The sequence below is a fragment of the Balaenoptera acutorostrata genome, chromosome 3 (assembly GCF_949987535.1).
Source record: "Balaenoptera acutorostrata chromosome 3, mBalAcu1.1, whole genome shotgun sequence".
Taxonomy (NCBI): Eukaryota; Metazoa; Chordata; class Mammalia; order Artiodactyla; family Balaenopteridae; genus Balaenoptera; species Balaenoptera acutorostrata.
In genome coordinates, this window is record NC_080066.1 from 140018376 (window position 1) to 140037377 (window position 19002).

At 44.4% G+C, this 19002-nt stretch overlaps 1 long non-coding RNA gene across 1 annotated transcript in view; it reads right to left on the reverse strand.

Moving 5' to 3' along the window:
* LOC103005332 (uncharacterized) overlaps positions 1-15153 on the reverse strand; it is a 54910-nt gene extending 39757 nt beyond the window's left edge. Inside the window, exons 1-3 of the long non-coding RNA XR_452025.3 lie at positions 14812-15153; positions 13611-13659; positions 1661-1738 (exon numbers count right to left, since the gene is read on the reverse strand). This is a non-coding gene — a long non-coding RNA (uncharacterized LOC103005332). The remainder of the gene's footprint in view (positions 1-1660; positions 1739-13610; positions 13660-14811) is intronic.
* Between the last annotated feature and the right edge of the window lie 3849 nt (positions 15154-19002).

Sequence of the window (19002 nt, forward strand, 5' to 3'; positions counted from 1 at the left end):
TGCTCCCTCTCATCCTCTTCTCCCAGAGGCCCCACACCACCACTCCATTTTATTCCTGAGTCCTTGACCAGCTACATCCTTCCTAAGTCCCTCTCAGAAGAAGGAACATGGCCACGGAACTGGCATTCCCACAAACTCCTCAAAATCAACATAGGCCACAGAGGGGTGGGTGGGGTTGGGTGACAGGGAGACCTGAGTTCTCAAATAGGATTATTAAGACTCACAGCCATAGAAAACAAACTCGTGGTTACCAAAGGGGAGAGAGAAGGGGGAAGAGCAAATTAGAGGCCTGGGAATAACAGATCCAAACTACTCTGTATAAAATAGATAAGCAACAAGGATATATTGTATAGCACAGGGAATTAGAGCCATTATCTTGTAATAACTTTTGAGTATAAGCTGTAAAAATACTGAATCACTATGCTGTACACCTGAAACTAATATTGTAAATCAACTATTCTTCAATAAAAATAAATGAATAAAATGGGATTGTTGAATCCTCCAGAATTGACTCTTTGGAAAATGCACTGGTCTTGAAAAGACCAGAGAACCCGCCAGGGACCCTTGGGATTTGTACCTCATTATCCCAGCCCTGTGACCATGTGAAGATGTGAAAGGAGGGAGTAGTCTTTTTCAGCCACCTTCCTAAGGAAAGAGACTTGTATGGAGGCCCACAGAAACAAGAGATGCATAAAACCAGCTTCAGATGCATCATTCCCTCCTTCAAGATACAGAACAGGACAGTTTTAGAAGGCTATGCCCTAAAGAACATGGCTACTCTCTCCCACAACAATTTCACAGAGGGCCAGGCAAAGCCAATCAGACCAGCACCACCTAATGGTTGACACTGTATGCCTGCCCCGAGCCAGGTACTACCCTAAGCGCTTCCCCTGCAGCATCTCACTTAAATCCTCAAAATAATACCATCACGTAGGCATGGTAATCAGCCTATTGCTCAGATGAAAAACTGAGGCTTAGAGAAGGAGCCTGACCTGTGCAGGTGCCCTACTACTAACTGGTTAAGCCAGGGAATGAACCCAGGAAGTCTGCCTTCAAGTCAAGGCTCCTAACCACTCTGTGGTCCCCACGGGCAATCTGCTGAGTGCATGAACCACAGCCTTTTCTTTCCTTGCCTTAATCTCAGTTTCGCAGTGGAGCAAATGCCCCACTTGGGGCTACCAAACCCAGAAACTTCTCCTGCAACAAGACACTTCCCCCTTCTGGGCACAGCCTTTGTACCCCAAAGCCCTGCAGTCAATTCCACATGGCTATCTAGGGCTAAAGAAAAGTGAGCTGCAGACTCCTTTGTTCCCTGGGTAAATTCCATTTCCTTTTCTATTGTCTAAGGATTCTTAGTGATGTAACATTACACCCAGCGTATCCTGCTTTTAAAAAGAAGCTTCCATGGAGGTTGGCAAATTACCCCTCATAGCTCGGAGAATGATGAAGTCACAGGAGATGAGTGGAAGCCGTGCACCCGGTGTCAGTAATTACAGGCTCGGACGGGGAGGAAAGAAGGGATGAGGGCAGACGAGTTACAGCTGGGTGTGGGAGGCTGATCAGGACGGGTCTGCGAGGGCCAGGGAGTGGGAAGCCAGGCAGCTGGGGAGGTTATATCACCTCCCGCCCCAACCCTGTCCTTCCACCCTTTGCTCCTTACCTTGCGTTTCTTTTTTGATCTGTGTTTTTCCTCATCTCAGATCTCTTTGTCCATCTTCCTATACCAGCACCAGATGGCCTGTGAGGATCAAAATAAAAGCTCTTAGGGCATCCTCATGTCAAACTGTGTTTTGCTTCTTCATCTGGGTTCTCTGATCTGTATTACGTGGGAGAGTCTGCCAGGAACACTCCAGGAATTTACTCCAGAGAAAAGATGGAAGGGACTAGAAAACAGAGGTCACCATGTCCACTAACCCTCAAAATGGGCTTCTTCAGTTACTCCTTTTAATTTTAAAGTGGTATTAGTACATTTGATACCTGGAAATAATTTAATCTCTTAGACCTGTACTGTGGCTATTTAAATTATAAATTTAATAAAGGTGAAGTAAAATTAAAAGTTCAATTCTTCAGTTGCACAGCCATAGTTCAAGTGCGTGTGGTGAGTAGCAACCACGCTTGACAGTGCAGATATAGAACATTTCCATTACAGCAGTATTGGGCTGCGCCTCACAGACCTGCAAGCCTTGTAATTGTCCAGCCGAGAGACTGAAGAAAGTGCCTGGAGACGGTGACAGAGACATCAGTGGTTTATTGGATAGGGAAACTTACAAGTGTGAAGCCAAGTCCTGGAACAACACCCGACTGAGTATGGCAGACAGCACGCAGGACATGGCATTACTGGTGAGGGAAGGGTAGTGGAGTAGAGGCTTACCATTTATAGGGGGAATTGACATCAGGTTGGCTCATCAGTTACCAGGGAAACCAGCAGAGGAGCACCTCCCTCACAGCAACTTGGGTTAACGATTCTCACTGGGGCAGATGTTTCTTTTTGATAACCTAGCATGGTGGAGCCTTTCTCGTCTAACACTTAGAACAATCACTAGCTGGGGCCAGGGGCAAACACACAGGCAGTTACTGATTAGGCTCTATAATTAAGAGGGAAGGTCAGTCAGGTGAGTAGGATATAAGTGAAGCAGGGACTAGTCAAGCAGGGGATGTACAGAGAGCAAGAGAACTGCCATCTTGATGCCCTGACCATACACTCCACCCGTATATACCCTCCACAACCCTCACAATCTTGATCTGCCCCTCTCCCAAGATATCCCTGGGGTCGTGTATGTAGAGATGTACTGCAACCAAATACCACAAGTGCAATACAGACAACAGCAGCTAGAGTGTCAAGAGTGAGATGAGTTAGTATTATTGCCCTACTGATGACACTTCACTGGGTCAGAACTTCTGAAGGATGAGCTAAAAGATACTGTTAGCAATGAGGTAAACATAAACCCTCCAGACAGCCCACTCAGCACTTTTTGGAAACCACTTAGACAAAGACTCCACTCTCTATCATCTCCTCTCCAGGAGTAGTTTGAGTTCCAAGGGTGAAATAGGGGCTCCAAAAATTATCCTGGCATTCAGAGTGGGGCATCCAGGACATGTGACAGCCTCTGACCTTGATGGCATTTGGATATTGGCTTTGTCTCTGCTGATGCTTTTGTCCTGCTGGGGTCTCCAACATGTTTGCTCCATTTGTTGACAGCATTCCCACATCAAAACTGAGAGGCTTCATCCAGGCTACCAGCCCTCTCAGTCACCTCCAGCCCTTTTTAGGGCATGTAGGAAACTTCCAGATGCTTCTGTAGACCACTCTGTGTTGAGGCTGCCCCAAGACTCCTCATGTGGCCACCCTCCGGCAAAGGTTCCCAGATCTCCAATTTCCTCCAAGATGATCTGTGGTTTTTATCTCTCCCCCTTTTGGACTTGGCTCAGGATGGTAGGCTCTGTGCCCATTCTCCAGAGCCCAGAAGGCTCTAAGCTCTAGTCACCCATCCTTCAATTTCTTCCTTCCTCCTGCAAGTCAAACCCTTATCTCTTTTTGGGGGAGAAGACACCACTTCTTCTTGTGTTCTTCCTCTTTTCTATGGTTTATGCAGAGGTCAGCAAACTTTCCAAAAAGGGCCAGAGAGTAAATATTTTAGGCTTAGCAGTCCACACAGTCTCTGTTGCAACCATTCACCTCTGCTATTCTAGTGCAAAAGTAGCTATGGACAATACATAAATAAACGGGAGTGACTGTGTTCCAATAAAACTTGATTTACAAAAGCTTTACCCCTGCAGGCTGTAACTTGCTGACTCTGAGTTTATAGATTAAAGTCTGGACTCTAGGTCCTCTTGTCTTTGGCCCTTAGTATCGAGAAACAAGCTTTTAGAATTAAAAAAAGAAAAATTATTCAAGTGCCTGGCTCTTACATTTAAAAGTCAGATAAATCTACTATAGATTAAAAAAATCTACCATTGAACTCAAATACCAAGAATTTCCCTCTTTCTTCTAGGATACTGATCCCACCCTAGGCGGAAGGCATTTAGAAAGTCCCCACGGATATCTGAATGGTAAGAGAAAGGATATGGGTAAAAGATTAGAAAATAGTTAAAATCATAATATTTCTCAGCTACAGTACAAAATGGACTAGGAGTTCTTATCTGTGATTGTGAGGATTCATGAGAAAGGGTATTTTGTAAAGTGTGCCTCACACATTGTCAGGCACATTCCACAAATGCCCATCCCTTTCCATTACTAAACCTCTAGGGTCAACACTGATGTCATGGCAGCAAGAGCTGGAAGGCTTGCTCTCTCCTAAAGTACCTACAGTCATCAGCTTATTGAGCTGAAATGCATCCCTTTTTCCATTCTTAAAAAAATAATGCAGATTTCCCCCAAAGGAGAAAGTTTGAAATTCTCCTTTTTCTTAAAGCCACATGGAAGAAAGCTGGGGGCCAGATCCTTGGGGAAGGAGCCATCAGCCGGCTGGTTTTGGAATGGGAAAAAAAACCAGTATCCCCTGCAGGAAGGTACTGCTTGTCCATTTTAGAGGAGCGGACACTGAAAATGAAGAGGAGGGCTAACATCACATTTCACACACTTCCCCTGCATGAGTCAGGACTTTCTTGGTGGCAAGTGATAGAAACTTAACCAGACTAGGTTAGGCAACTATGGTTGAACAATTAAACTGTGGCTGGTTAGGAAGGCAGCTGGGCCACAGGGGCACTCTCCCCACCTCTCCCTGGCCTTTCTTATCCTCTGTGCTGGGCAGACCAGATTCCACCCTGTGGGAGGCAAAGAGGCTGCTGACAGTTCCTAAATCTCAATCCCTCCTCCACTGTCACTAGGAGGGCAGAGATTCCTTTCTCTGCAACCACTTTTAAAAATTCCAGGGAATGGGACTTCCCTGGTGGCACAGTGGTTAAGAATCCGCCTGCCAATGCAGGGGACACGGGTTCGAGCCCTGGTCTGGGCAGATCCCTCACGCCATGCGGAACAACTAAGCCCGTGTGCCACAACTACTGAGCCCGTGTGCTACAACTGCTGAAGCCCGTGGGCCTAGAGCCCGTGCTCTGCAACAAGAGAAGCCACCATAACAAGAAGCCCGTGCACCACAATGAAGAGTAGCCCCCACTCGTCGCAACTAGAGAAAGCCCACGTGCAGCAACGAAGACCCAACGCAGACACAAATAAATAAAATAAATAAATTTTAAAAAAAATTCCAGGGAAGGACTGATTGGCCCAGCTGGGGCCACGCATCCACTCAGCTGACGGTGGTCATCACGGTCCCCATTCCAGCCATGCGGGGGAGGTGGCAGGCCCAGGGGTGGGCGACAGGCCCCCATCTTTATCCTGGCCCAGGCCCAGGACAGTAATACTTTGTTGTGTTGGTCACGTATAAAGTTGTTTGCTACCATGTTGACGCAAAGCTGACAGATTTTTGTTCTTCTCAGGCAAAATCTGCGTTTTAGGTTGATATCTTGGAAACTCTGACTGTCCTTAGGAAAGTGTCATCTGAACTGTGGGCCTTTACTGACTTTGTACTTGGTTAGGCTCTGTGGTGGAGGCAGGCCAGTGAGCATGTGATGAGCCCGCCCTTTCTGGCGATGTGATTCGGCTCCTGTCACGCTCCGTTTCTTCTCATGGTCATTGAGTCGGCCTAATGCAGCCCCTCAGCGGCCAGCCTGGTGTTCCCCAGGGCTGAGGATCTAATGTCAGTAGGACACGATTCGATTCACATTGAAGATGGATATTAAATCTTTTTACTCAGGGTCTTGTCAAGAAAAACAAATCTGCCTGCTATCAAAGGCAAAGAAAATGCCTCTTCCCGTAACAGCGGTTGTCTGTGTTCACTTATATTGAAGAGCCTGTCTGTCCCCAGGCCTCTGAGGCGGTTTTTGTCAAGGTCAATTCGGCTGATCTTTTTCAGCAATAACCCAAAGAGGATTAAATTAACATCTGACCTTTAAAGAGCTTTATCTTTGGGGAACCAGGCTAATTAAAAAATTAAAAGGCTGCTTTTAAAAAATATTTAGTCCACAGCCTAGGGAAAACATGAACACACTGCTTATAGTGGCAGAAATATCCAATAGAAAATTCCAAACAGCAAGCTAGATCTGTTATCATGGATGAACTCAATGTGGAGGGTTCTGGAGTCAAGCAGAAGTGGGTTCCAATATTGTCTCTGCTGCTTTTGAGTCGTGTGGCCTCAGCAAGTGTCTGCTCTTCTCCAAGCTCTGTTGTCTTATTTGTAAATAGGGGTTGTTGAGAGGACTAAATGAGATAGTACTTGTAAAGCCCTGTCATTTAGGTTAGCTATTAATATCACTTGGATGTGTTTACATTTTTAAAATTTAAAATTTAGCTCTACTTACTGGCCCCATCATGTTGACAGTTGAATAGGATCTCTTGACAAAATGGCTGGGTATCCTATGCCCAGAACTCAGAGAAACCTCTAGGTTCTGAGATGGCTCTACTTTGGACCAGATGTTACCAGCACAGATACAGCAAAGCCAGCACCCCAGCTGCCCCTGTACTCAACCAGATACCATTATGACAACTCTGCTACTACCAAAGCCATCTTGAGGAAATCGTAGCATGAGAAGAGGGATGGTGGTGCTGTCCAGGAAAGCTGGGAACATTTCCGTCCTTTAAGTTCTGTTGCTACTTTTCCATTCAAGGAGATACTGATCATTGTTAAAGATTTTCATCCAAAGCAGTGTTCTTGATATTGGTTTTCCTTTCATCAGTTTATATAATACTTGAACTTATCACTTTTGCACGTTGACAAATATCATAAAGCCATAGGGACTCTGAGATGGCCTAAAAATAAGAGCATGGACTCTTCCTGGGAGAGAGTTTAGTCTAATTTCAAAGGCCTCTAGCCTCTTGCTACTCAAAGCCTGGCACATGGACCAAGCTTGGACATTACCTGAGCACTTGCTAGAATCGCAGAAGACCTGGGCTGACCCCAGACCTATTGAATCAGAATCTGCAGTTTAACAAAATCCCCAGATGGTGTCAATGCACACTACAGTTGGAGAAGCACTGTTTTCATCCTCGGCTGCACATCAGAATCACCTGGGGAGCTTTAATAAATACCGATGCCTGGGTCCCGCCCAAAGGATCCCAACATAATTGGCATTGGGATTTTGTTTAAACCTCCCCAGCTGATTGCAATGTGTAACCAAGGTTGAGTACTTGCGGTCCAGAGACATTCTTTTCTCTAACGCATTCCTACAATACTTCTCTCTCTAAAACTGAAAATCTCTCAAGCTGCAGTGAAGGCTCATTTCATGTTGTTTATGTCAATGGACAGATGGCCATTTTCTAGATAATGCCAAACAATTTGAAGATTCACTTTGAATTGTAAAAATAAGCTTTAGGAATTTCTTCTGAAACTTTGCCAAGGTCTCCACATCCCTCTTTTATTGTGAAGTCCAGAACTAGACCTAGTCCTCTCACACAGCCCTAAACAGTGCTGAGCATCAGCATAAAGGACTTTTGTGTTCTTCTGAATGAAAGGTACTGTTATAAATAAAGTCAGACCATTTGAATAGGGGGTGGGGGAAGGGAGCAGCTTTAATGGCCAAGCAAAAGATTCTCTCATGCCTACACTCAGTCTGGGAGTGAATGAGCCAGTTATACTAGGAGAAAATCCACCTTCCCAGTTTTGAGCTTCCCTAATGGAGCAATAAATGTGCTGTTATTTAACCAAATAATTCATAAACCTTCTTGTATCTGTAATTCACGGACAACCAAACGATAAACTCACCTGCACCAAACTTTTAAACAGTTTTACTGATTCAAAAATTTGGCTGATGTCACGAGCATAAAAGTCACCTGAACCTTAGGCCTTAGAGACCAGTGACCTCCAAACCTAACTACTCAACTTATAAGAATCACCTCTGCTGCTTACTAAACACATATAGACGTTTGGGCAAAGGTATTTGTGGTTTTAAAAAAGAGCAGTTTTCCTCAAACTTTAATGCGGAGGTCTTGCTAGAAATTTAGATTCCCATTCCATAGGTCTGCGGTGGGGCCTGAGATTCTGCATTTCTAGTGGTCTTGAAAGTGATGCTTTGCGGTTGCTTCCCAGACCACACTTCGAGTGACAATGTCCTAGTAAATTCTAACAATCAGTCAGTTGGGGGACCGGAACTTTAGGCATCTCAAATATGCCTGAAATACGAAAAAGTTCATCTCCAATGTTTATCAGCAGCTCAGGATGTGTCAACGAGAGTGGGACATAGGCTGATATAAAGTGTCAGTGGGCAAATTCAATTTCAGTTGGTGGAAGAAACTTGGTTGAGAATGTTTAATTACATTCATGCTTTGACAACACAAGAAGAGACTGGAATCTTAGTTCCTTTATTTCTCCAGTGATATATTCTTTAAGAGTTCACCAGCAAACACAAGGGCAAGAGGAACCGTTACTTTAAATTCATATTATTTTAGCTGATGTATCTGGAGCACGGTGATAAATTAATTATGACGTCTGGTCTGATTCACAATCATATTCTAACCCAATTTACACTTCGCATTTGCAGAACTGAAATGTGATGCATTAAAATGGTGCACACATCACAGATTTTTCTCTTCACTGAACCCATGGAGCGAGGCGCTCTCTCAGCTTTTTTATTGAAGCACCTGCCGATAGGCCCAGGCCAGCAGTGAATCCGGCCTCCTGCTCCCAGCAGGGAGGCAGGGAGAAAGGAGGATTCGACGCTGAAGACTCAGCCGCTGCGTAACGGGCAAAGCCTGCTTGAGAGAGGGAGTGGGAATCCTTAAAAAAAATAACTTCCTGGCTTAATGACCGAGGCAGGCTTATTCACCGGAAGAGGGAGCGGCGCGGGGTTGTTACTAAACATAACAGATGGCAGCTGTCTGCGGCTATATAGGGCGCGCTGACAAATCCCCTAGGCGGCCCCTGGCGCTCGGGGGTGCGCGAGAGACGCGGCGAGCGTGGGCGCAGCTGCCCGCCCGGCTCGAGGACGGGGAGGAGGCTGCCCGCCCGCGAGGCCCGGGGAGTGCGGGGTTCGCCGCCTGCCCGCGCCCAGGCCCCGCGGCGAGCAGGGCTCCGGACGCCTGGCGGGCCGCGGCTGATCCAACTCCCGGGCCGGGCAGGCGGGCTCTCGGTGGCTTCACCTGACCCCGCACCTGCTGGCACTCAGCCCCCCGTGACGCTCGGGGAGGACGTGGACCCGCGCCGCCGGCTCCCAGGGGCTTGTTAACGACCGCGCAACTACTTAATCCCGGCCTGCGATGCCTCGCGCCCAGTAGGTGTGCGCTGATGAGTTAAGACGCGCCCTCCCGTCGTCAACCTTAAAAAGTCCCTGTGTGGTTAGAGAAGTGGTTGGCACACACACACTAAGGATGACACCGAACCACGTCTGCGGGTTAACTTTGTGTGAAATGGGTTCCGGCCATGATTTCCATGCGGTAAACCTATTTTCCAAACCCTAAATCAATCATCCACACACTACCTTTTGATATCTGTCAAAGGGCTTTTTTCCTACGATTTAGAAATTTTTTCAAATGGGGAAAATCTTACAAGGCTAGAAAAATTAAGTCGCTCTTAGAGATACATTTTAAAAATTACTTTAATTGAAATACTAAAATGAAATTGGACTGCGCTACCAGTGGGGTACTCTTCCTGAAAGACAGGGTGAGGGAGTTAGGTTTCTGAGCTGTGGCTGCTCCTGGGGCAAAAGGGAGGGGATTTGGAAGTCTGAGCACTGAATAGCCAGGCATCACTATAATTTTCAAACTGCAAAGACCACTGAAGATTGAAGGCCAGACAAACTGTATACATCAGACAGTTTCTCTCTAAATCAGTGGGAACTGCCGGACCAGGGGCAGAGGAACTGCATCTGCAGTCTTGGGCTAAGGTTCTAGGTCTCTGAAACGGGCTGCAAGAAGGGCCACAGGGGGTCATGGTGCATATCATGGGGTTCACTCTGGCCTGTGTGGCAGAGTCCACGGAAAAGCCTCCTGACCCCACCCCTCATGGGCTTCTAGCCTCTCCATCAACAAATGTCAGAGACCCAGCCTTCCTTATTTTCTTCTCAGTTGTCTTGCAGCACTTTTCACGGAAGCTGGGAAAGGCTAAGGTTCATTCATTCATTCAACAAATGCTTATTAAGAACCTTCTATGTGCTAAACCCTGGTGCTCAGACTCAGCAAAGCAGGTGAGAATCCCTGTCCCCTTGGCGCTTGCAAGAAGCAAGAGAAATCAATAAACTCTATGGACAGTGTCAACCTGAAAATGAGCTGGCACTAGTTTCCTGTAAATAGGATCCTTCCTTTTGACTTAAGGAGAATTCTGACTCACTGAGGGTCCTCCCTACATGTGAAGCTATTATTGTATTCAGTAATGAAGAAGAAGGCATAGCTGATGGAGGAACCCATATGTTTGAAAGAATAGAAGAAAGGTCTAAGTTCTTCTTATGACTTTATCTGGTGGAGGGGTCTTTGGCCACATGCGAACCTCTCCCCAGTAATGTGGGTCTGTGGGTAGAATAGGAGTTTGACTGTGAGACTTAAAGCAACTTGGACTTCATGTCTCCATTCCTGGAAACGCTTAGGTCAGATAGAAAAGGCAGGGCCTCTGGTACTCACCTTCACTGGGACCACAATCTATTAACCCTGTTTAACTGTCCTCACCCCCCTCATGTCCTCACTTCTCTCCTTCCTCACCTTCAAGTCCATGGCCAAGCATTATAATTATTCCCTTGTCTCTGCCACAGGATCTGTTTCAGTGGTTTCCACAGCCTAAAGGAAATTGTATATCCACCCTAGAAAAGCCAGAATAGACTAACTCACATGTCAAATTTCTTTGCTTTTGGCCATAGCAATAGTAATTCATTGTGGTGATGCCGGCTGAGTATTTCACCACTTATTAAGAAGTATTTGGAAGTTAATACCAGAATGTCACTTTAGGCCACAATGAATATTATATGTAATTGACTGCACACCCACACCCACCCACCCACCCACACACACACACACACACACACACACACACTCACATTCATGCTTAAGTCAACTCTATCATAAGCTTATACATACCCATATTACAAACACAGGTTTATTTATTTTCTTTTAATCCCTATGTTTTCTATATAGAATCTGGATTTTTAAAACTCCTTTTTATTATTGCTATAGGTTATGGTTATGGTTACACTTATTCAAGAGGATTTAAGGTAATATATGGATGAATTTTTAAAATTTTTAATAGTTATGCATATATTTTAAAGTATATTTGAAAAATATAAATCACCTATCAAACCATCATTTCACAGAAAATACTTAGAAGGCAAACAAGATTTTAAAAAGTGAGTTGATAAAAAATATTAAGATAATTATAATGCACATGGTACCCACATATGACAAAAATAACATAGGCAATAAGGAACGCCTAAAAGTTAAGTCATAGGTTCACAGATGATCCAGGAAGACCAAAAAAGGCAACTGCAGCTGGCCCTGCAGAAAGGGCCCTTAACGTAGTCTGCCGCAGTCTGAGTCTGCCAAACATTCCATCTGACTTCACTAGCAGATAAATAAAATCAGGTACCCATGGCTTGAGAAAAAATTTTTTTCCCACAACTCTAGAAAACTATGCCATACAATTTTATCAGCAGAACACTTTCCGGCTCACAGTACATCTGTGTTTAATGTGATCATGGTTTTAGATCTTCAGATCTTGAAGGCATTAGAAACATGCCAGAAATCCTCCAGTCACAGAAAAGCTGTTTCCTTTAGAAATCATCCAGTGTTCAAATGCCTGTTTGGAAAGTTCTGTATAAATCATGAGCTATTTTTCACTTCCCTTGAACATTTTAACATTCAACTCTAAAGAAGCTAATTTTACAGAACTTCAAAACTTAAAATGGATTTACTTACATTTTTATAAGAAGAAACAATCAGACTCTGAATCATGCAGTGTTCCTCAGGGGTAATAATGGCCTTAGCAGGATGTTTAGCATGGCTGGTTCCTGGTGCTAAATGCCAGTGAACTCCCTCTAAGTCTTTGTGACAATCAACCTGCCCCCTTCCCTGCACATATGCACATTCCAACTGCCCTCAGTGGGGCAGTAGAACACTGGCTTGAAAACACAACTGCCTTACTTACTGAAGAGAAACCTGAGACCCGTAAAGAAGTGATTTGCCCAAGGACCTACACTAAACTGGTATTGTGTCGGGTTTCCAGACCGAAAAGAAGAGAGCCGGGACTTCCCTGGTGGCGCAGTGGTTAAGAATCTGCCTGCCAATGCAGGGCACCCGGGTTTGAGCCCTGGTCCGAGAGGATCCCACATGCCACGGAGCAACTAAGCCCGTGCACCACAACAACTGAGCCTGCACTCTACAGCCCATGAGCCACAACTACTGAGCCCGCGTGCCACACTAAAGCCCACGCGCCTAGGGCCCGTTCTCCGCAACAAAGAGAAGCCACCGCAATGAGAAGCCCGCGCACCGCAACGAAGAGTAGCCCCCGCTCGCCGCAACTAGAGAAAGCCCGTGTGCACAGCAATGAGGACCCAACACAGCCAAAAATAAATAAATGAATAAAAGGGACTCGGCCATCAGGTCATCTCTCCTAGGGGCTCACGGGCATTGGGGACACTTCTGACCGCATCAACCCCTGCCTCTTCTTTCCTGCTTTGCTTCCCCTCAAACTGTTTCCTCATTGCCTCTGCCTCTTCTACTCTATTTCTGACTGTATTACATTCACACTTTCCGCAAGAAAATACTAATGGGATCATTGGACATCGCCAGTACAAAGCATGCCATTAAGGCTGAGTTTTCTTGCCCGCTACCCCAATGGTGCAGTCCAAAGCTGATTGCTTGGGCTTAGGACCAACAGCCTATTTCCCCAGCAGGGGGCAGCAGAGCTCGTCGGCATCTTAAGGTCCTATTGCTCAATGTGGAGTCTGAAGCCAGACTGCAGGGATTTGAGTCAGCTCCATCCCATAGTCCTTATGTAACTTCAGCTGTTTGTGCATCAGTTTCCCATTGGTAAATTGATAAAATGACACATTGATAGTATACACCTCAAAAGATGTATGTGTGTGTGTAGAACTGGAGCTTAAATTAAAAGTATTTAGCACTTAGTAAGCATTTGATGAAACTAGCTGTTTTTGTTGCTGCTACTATTATTATTAATAAGGAGAAGATGGATGATGATGATGATGATGATTAAAGTAGAAAGTTAGAACTTGTATCTCCTGGTCCCTCTTCCCTGCTCCACCAGTGCTTTTTCAGACTTTTCCACTCAAGTATCTCTACTGGCCAAAGGCAGTGAAGATGCAGACCCCAGGAGGAGGGAGGGGAGGCAAAGGTTCTAAGTGTCCTAGTATAAGTCTGACATTTGAAATCACTTGTTTTATCTTTTTTCACTTGTTTTACCTTTGTTTTATATTTAGTTTCACATATCACTTACACAGTATGAATAGATTCAATGTGCTTTTTAATATGCTATTCCTTAATATAGCCATGCCTGTTCTAATCAAAATGTTTTAAATTACTTACCAGATCAGTTCAAATGTTTAGTTGTTGTCCAAAAAATATTTAAGAGAAATTAATGTCCCAGGGAGTTTCCCTCCAAGCACATGACCAGGGGTATGCATACCTCATTCTGTGTCACCATAATTCTCATACCTTCGTGGTTTGAGGTTTTCCTTCCAGAAAGATCAAACAGAAAGACATGCAGTCAGTCATTAAATTGTCAAATATTTATAAAACTTAATTTTGTGGAAGACATGTAAGAATTACTACAGAGGATTCAACCACACACCACCTCTAATCTCCAAGAGTTTATCATGTTTAGCCATGCTGGTGGTGGCTTCTGGATGTGACTCACATCTCCGCCTTTCCCAGCTGGTGAGGAGGGATGTAAACCCATTTGTGCCCAAATTTCAGTGGCTCCAAGACCCTTTCGCCCTGCTTGGTCATAGAAAACCCTTCTTTTACATAGCCCCCTCTAAGAATCCCAGGGTCCTTACAGGTATCCACAAAGTAGTCCCATTGGTCCCTTGCTGCTGCTGGTAGTCAAATACAAGTCAGTCGTAGGATCCAACAAATCCATGGAGGTTTCCCTCTAGGCTGGCATCTGCCCATGGTGCCACTGCTAGCAGCAGGGTGCCAGCAGGGCTGAAGACGTGCTCTGCCCCTATTCCATTATTCTCATAAAGAGAGGAGAATCTACTTTTACTTTTGCCCATTTGGGGGTCTCACAGCAAGCTCTTGAGCTCCCAAATAACATGAACTGAGTGATACCCTCTATCTCTTGCCACCTGAGCCAGGACTCTGTTGCCTCCAGCCTCTAGATTTCCACAGAAGTGCTGTCTGAGTGTTACCTTATTCTCACTCCAATCAGTGCTGTCACCACTGCCCAGATATGCACAGGGCAGGAAACCCTTCTTGGCCGGCAGACCAGGCTGTGGCCGCTCTGAGACTGACAGAGACTGCACCTAAGGCAAGAGGTGCTAGTCATCACTCAGGGAGAGTGAGAGGAATGTGTCTAAGCTGCACTCAGCTGGAGGCTGCTTGAGCCCTGAAGTGTTATGGTCCTTCCTGTGCACACAGAGCCCCACCTCTCACAGCACATGATACAAACAGAGGGGACTCCTACCCCATTTCCTGCAAGCGTTTCCTGTAACTTGGTTTTGATTATGGCTGTATATTTCCAAACCCCAGCTGGACAAAGACAAAATCTTTTTCACATAAATCAGTGACTACAAATAGCTCTGGGGACCCCTCCCAGGTCCATGGGTATGCCATTCTCTCTCACCTCAGAGCCTTTCCCATGCTATTCCCTCTACCTGTCTTACCTTTCTCTCTCCTTCCTTAGGCCATTCACTCTGAGTAATTCTTATTCTTCCTTCAGGTCTCAGGTCTTTCCTCAGAGAAGACTTCATCGACCCCTGGCCCCCCCTTCTGAATTGGATGCCCTTCCTCAGGGTCACATAAACCCTTCAACTTTCCTTTCTTATGATTACACGTTATGGTACTTGCTGGTTTGATTGTCTCTCTCCCCTGGAAGATTTAATCCTGTGAAAGTGGGGATCATACGGTAAAAAGCCAGTCCTTGCCTGATGTTCAACAGAGCTGTCATCAGCGCTTGTTAACTGAATGCAGGAATGGAGGGTGGCTTAGCGACACTCTCCAGAAACTTTCTGTGTCACATGGTAAAGAGGAGAGAAATAGCTGTTGGGCAGGATATATTCTTTTGGTCTAAGCCATGTTCAGATGAACAAAATGACCAAATTGTGGTACAGCCAATCAGATGCTTTCGACCATCTTAGGAAACTATTTGACTCATCTTAAATGCAATAATATCCAGGACAGAGAAACTGATGATGCAATCTTACTCTCCAAAACAGAAGGTCTGGCAGCCGCTTAGTCATGTTGTGATGACCCTGCTGTGATAACTAATGCCTGACATAGGGGACTTGAACTTAGGAAACCCTTAGTTTGCAACTTTGACTTAATAGTAAAGCTCCTCTTGCATTAGCTTTGCCAAAACCACAGCTGTTAGAGTAGCTGCCAATAAAATCAGCACATTTGTAAAAAGCAGAGAGAAGTACGGTGTAGAGCGAAGAGTGGCCGAGAGGAAAGCAGGAGATAGAGCCCCAGCTCCTTCACTCCACCTTTCTGAGTCTCATGTGTCTAGAAAGAGGAGCAGGATGGAATGAGCTCTTCCTGCTCTGCCAGCACTGACATTGGTTACCACTCTGGTCAAAGGTCCACTCCAGGCCAGCATTTGGCAATAACATTGGTCACTGTACCTGAGCTTTCTGGGATGTGGGGCTGCACAGTAGTTAGCAGTCTGGGTCTCAGAGAACTGTGACCTGGAACACTTCTCTTGCATACGCCTCAGTTTCCTCATCTGTAAAATGGAGATGATGATAATAGTACCAACTTCATCAGGTTGTTATGATTAAATGAGAGAAGTTCTTATACATGAAGTACTCAGAACAGTGCCAGGCACACGGCACGCCCTCAATAAATATTCCCCATTGTTGTTCAGTGACTGTACATGGTTTATAACACTTCCATATTCTTGTACTCCGTGTGTGTGTTTTAAAGTTAGAGCAACAAATAGGTCTTCTATCATTAATAGAGCATTGGGAATCCTGCCTCAGTAGGAAATGTGATCAGCTCCCATTATTTCCATTTCAAAGGAGCATTTGTGGAAGTCAGGTAATTGCATTGCATTTTGAACTATCTTATAAGCTGTGGCATTTGATGGTGAAAATTGAAATACCTATACATTATTTCTTTTAAAGAAAGGAAACCATGGTGATTATTTATTTATTTATTTATTTATTTTTGTAGCATCACAGTGCATTGTAAAAGTAAGAACTCTTTTCGAAAGTCATTTTTAAGAAGGGATATTTTTCTTTGTCATACCTTATATGATTGCAAACTTCCTGGCATATTCTCTAGCGTTTACTGGTAGGTTACAAATATTTCTTTGTACGTTCTCTGGGTAACACCCAGGAAATGGAAATAAGCAAGATCTGTACTTAGCAAAATTCAGTCTTTCAGGTTTTCGAAACAAATTTACAGTTGAGCCAAATAAGCAGATTTATTTTTAGTAGTCCACAGAAGTAGAATGCAAGAAAAACATTGGCTTTCTTATGGGAAGATTTACTCTCTTATGATTAATTTATAAGTGGGTTATATAATGAATAATTCAATCCATTTTCTAAGTTTATTGACTTGTGAATTCAGTGAGTGAGACTTCACTATAATTTTGAGAATTCTTGGGAGGAAAAGTCAGGTATTTAGAAAAGGGGAGGAAAGGCTTTTTATTTCTTAGTTATGAAAGAGAAATCTTCCATTTTCGTTGTCTATATTCATGGCATAAAGAATCTGTCAGTCACAGAATCTGCCACCCATCTCATCTAAACTCTAGAGGACTCCGTGTCAATTGCCAGAAAAATCACAAAGAGAACAAATTTCATAATATTTATTTTATCTTATTTTTATTTTTGGCAGGGTCACAAAGAGACTCAAAGGCCCAGAGTAAAGTACATGGGATGGAAGAAGATCCTTTTTCTACTTCTTTGACTGATAAAGCTAAGAGGCCCTTTCAGGGGCTTTCTAGTCCAGCATGGGCACTGAAGTGGATTGGGTGAGCATTACGGTTTTCAAAGATGTTGCAAAGACTATGAAGCAAGTCAATGTGCCTATGTTTCTGTTAGATGATAACTATAACTTGTTACATGATTACTATTTGCCATGATAATTTAAAAATAAAACCAAGAAAGCATTTCCAATTCAAAGTAGCATGGTAAGTCCTTGTTTTAAACATCCACCAGCCCCCTGCCTACCTCCCAGAATAGAGAAGAGAGTCAGGGAAATGCTAACCAGGTCTGTCACTGACAGCACTGAGTCACTCTCACAGCTTCCTAGGTGATAACATTTTCTAATATTTGCTTATACAATTTTAGCAATAAAAATGATTATCAACATTATTGGAAGTTTTGACTACTAATGGAATTAGTTAGATAGCAGTTAATGCTATAGAGTATAAGTCTATATAAATTTTTATTTACTTTTTTATGTTTCTATAGAAGCAAAATATAAACATAATATTATTACAATTTTCAATGATTAATGGCATTATTATTTTTGTACTACAGCCAAAACAGTACAATTTTCAATGGTTTTAATCAGTTTCCCAGCTTCTACTCTCTCTCCACAGGGCCTTCTTAGAGCCAAGCATGGTCCTGTTGGTCACCTTGCCCAATACCCTCTTCCACAGGATTAAGGACACACTTGTCAGATGCAGCCACTCCCCTTCCTCAGTCTCCGCTTGCCTCAACTCTGTGCTCCAGCAAACTGGACTATTCAAGGGAGGCGACTTTCCCTGCCTACACCATCTCCACGTGTTAAAATCCTAGCCGTCTTCACTGCTACTAGGCACATAGTAAGCATAGGTTTGCCCCTCTGATTACTATGTGCCAGACAGTGCCCTCAGCACACGATCCTGCATCATCTGGTGTAGTCCCCACCACAACCCACGAAGCGGGGAGTACCACCATACCTTTACAGATGGGGAATCTAAAGCATAGAAAAGTAAAATGACTTGGCCCAGGTCACACCGCTGGTGTGTGGGATGGACCCAGGACTAGAAGTCAGGTCTGCGAATTCCAAACCGCTTCACCACCTGGTGCTTTACGTCTCTTTCAAGAGCAACCACAAAGCTTTGCCTAATTTCCCACCCGGTTTTGATAGCTTACTCTTTAGAACTGGAGGCTGGGAACTATTTCATGTTCATCTCTGCACCTTTGCAGCGCCTCCCACAGGCTCGCTCACATAAGGGGAGCTCACTGTGTACCTGCTAGATGAAATTTACCTGGAGAACGATTCATTACAAAACATCACGGTCCTGACAGTAAATTCCATGGACGTTCCGAGGAGACACGTGGAGCAGCCACAAATGGCTTCCTGTGGGGTCGGAGATCTGGCGGGGCTTGGGAGACCTTGGCTGGTTTCTTGAGTCTGAAGAGCAGCGTCTACTCCGGGAGAGGTGACGATCCCAGTGAAGTCAAGGAAGGAGGACAGATCGGTACATAGGAGCAACTATGAAAAAGGCAGTGCCTAGCTGATTCGATGACTGTGGTTTGAGGAAGGATATGAGCCTGGGTAGATTAAACGGGCCTTATGGATTATGGACCGTTATGATGAGTGCCAGGCACAGGAATGTGTATAAAGTTTCCTGCTGCTTTATATTCCTCTGTGACATTGTGTTCCTGACATTCATCTATGTTGTTGTGTCCATTCATTTTCAATATTGTATAATATTCTGTTGTATGACTAGTATCACAATTTCTTTCTCTATGGATGAACATTTGGATTATTTCCAGGTTTTTTACCATTATGGATTTTGCTGCTATGAATTTTCTTGTACATGTTTCCTGGTACATATGTACCATTTTCCTTTGTGCGTATATCTAATGGCCAGGTCATATGGCATGCATGTGTTCAATTTTTTTAGATAAGGCCAAATT